Source organism: Mizuhopecten yessoensis, unplaced genomic scaffold (genome assembly GCF_002113885.1).
Source record: "Mizuhopecten yessoensis strain PY_sf001 unplaced genomic scaffold, ASM211388v2 scaffold3755, whole genome shotgun sequence".
NCBI lineage: Eukaryota > Metazoa > Mollusca > Bivalvia > Pectinida > Pectinidae > Mizuhopecten > Mizuhopecten yessoensis.
Genome location: NW_018405203.1, coordinates 42091 through 44770, shown reverse-complemented (window position 1 = coordinate 44770; position 2680 = coordinate 42091).

The following is a 2680-nucleotide window of genomic DNA, read 5'->3' as shown; positions in this document are numbered from 1 at the left end:
CCCTTTGCACATTGGAATTTCTTATAATTAACTGTTTGCCATACTTTGTTCGTTACCACCTGCCACTTAGTTTGTGGTTTTATCATAATGAGTTACAGTTAGTCCAAACCCTGTGTCAATATTTCATTTGTTGCTAGAGTTACGACCCTTTGCACATACGAAATCTCATAATTAATTGTTTTCCCGAACTTTTTTTTCGCTACATTTGAATAAAGTAGTAATGAGCTTAGCATCCAAATAAATTACCTAGATCAACTTCAAAGTTGCATTAGAAGCAAGTAAGCGATAAGGCCCATCGGGCTTCTTGTTTAATTTCTGCACAATATTTTCAGTGCTGTTGGTTGGATTGCTTTCAGACTTTATCCGGTGCTTTTTTGAAGATAGTGCTTGCTTTGGATAACTGTTCAGGCCCAACGGTCAGAGGTCAATGTCACTGTTACTATGAATAGAAAATTAGTTTAGGCACAATATTTGGATTTGTGTTGGGATTATTACACTCAGGCTTTTTCAAGTGCTACCTCGGAGAAAGTGCCTGCTTTGGTGCTTTGGTGGTCAAAGGTTAAGGTCATTGTTTCTTTAGCAAGTATTTGCTTAGGATACAAATTGTAGCTTTTGAGGCATCGATGTAAAAGTTCAAGGTTAATGTTACTATAAATAGAAAAACATTTCATGCACAATATTTGGAGCTCTTTTGGGCCATATCACTCAGAATTTATCCAGTGTAATAAAATGTTTTCTTAAGCCTTTGGATAGCTTTTCAGCCTTTGATATTAAAGGTCATGGTTCACTGTATTTCGAATTATGTTGGACTGATTACACTCATATTTTATCTATTCCTTCCTGGAAGAAAGTGCCTGCTTGGGATAACTGTTCAGGTCCAGTGGTCAAAGGTCAATGGGTCACTATGAATAGAAAATATGTTTAATTCACTATCACTATCAATATCTTGATTTCTTTTGGGCTGATTACACTCTGACTTTATCCAGTGCTTCTTCAAAGAAAGTGCCTGTTTGGGATAACTTTCCAGGCCCGAGGGTTAGGTCTCTATCACTGTTACTATTTGAATAGAAAATCAATTTATAAAATGCACTACTTATAATTTGAGTTCTGATGGACTGATTACACTCAAGACTTTATCCAGTGTTGTTGTTTTTTTGTTTTTTTTTTAAACCACTTGCTTTCACTAGTGTTTGCTACATGTATACCTAACCACAGGTTCTTTTTAAATCTTCAATAAACATAATTATGGAGAATAGTAACGGCGGCATTTGAAATATATATATATATATATATAAATCTTATTACCAGTTAGCTTGTAATAATAATACTTATAATAATAGCCTTTATTTATACTTGATGACGAAGTTGAGTCAACGACTCGTCTTACATTTGGTCAAGTAGTTATAAAATATACAATAATTTACAAAATGTATATAAAACAGAGAATCATCAGAAAAAATATGTTGAAATGATGTAATTGTATAAAACATCCATAACATTTAAGATAAGTCCATAACAACTTCTTTGCACTTTTTTTAAAAGACAATAGTGAGGGTGCATTTCTGACATGTTTAGGTAAATAGTCTATGTATATGGTCCCCGGTAGTTAAAGATTTCTGAAACATTTTGTTTTAAATGAAGGTAGGTAAAACAAACTATTATAACCTGAGTCATGGTCACTTGATGGCTAACTATTAATATTCCGGTATGATTGGGTAACTGAACAATCGTTGCGGCATTTCCAGTTCAACAATTGCAATAACTGTTCAATTTGGAACTTTTCCCTTATAAATCATATCACTAACATTTTATCTATTCATGCATCGATTTATTAACGCCTTTAGTACCATTACATTTTAGATAAAACACGCAAAATGAAATGACATCAAACAAACTAAAACATAAAAAGACAAATATCAACCATAAAAACAACAGACATTATGGTAAGTTATATCTATTTTTTTAACAGACCAACAGTTTACAGGTAGGTTATAAGTATTGTGATATTAACCGGTTCGAAGCGAGATTTGAGATTTGCTATATTACTATAAAATGTTATCGTATTGCCTAAAGGTCAATGCAATATAATAAAATGCTTTACTGTAAATGTTATCGTATTGGCTATACACTGCGGTTGGTCCTACTTATATGGAACACACTGAATATAAAATCAGTATGATGGTACGCTGTTATCTACAAACCAGATGATAAAAGATATATCGTACAATCCGTCGTTTTATCTCTTTGCTGTATCACTCTGGTCGTATCGCTGATGTAACAGAAAGGATATCATTAAATCACCCTTGTAAACAGTATTGTGTGGTAGATAAGTTATACAAACATGAATGTATGAAGAGNTTGACCCATCATTTGATTTGTTGATGGGCCGTTAAGCATGTACTACTAATAATAATAAGGAGAAGAAGAATACTGAATTATTATTTTTCGGATAAGAAGAATAAGTGAATAATAACAGTTCTGAAAACAACTCAAAATGTCGAATAGTTCCTTTCTTCAGTAGACAACGATTATCTCAACCAAAGAAACTTTTCAAGATATTTGTTTGATGATATCTATTTTCACATACGATGAAGAAACTTTGGGTTCATATCTTTTCTGTGTTCCCCGCTTTGTTAAAGTTAAGATTTTTTTGGAAAATACTATCTTAGATATCATTTCA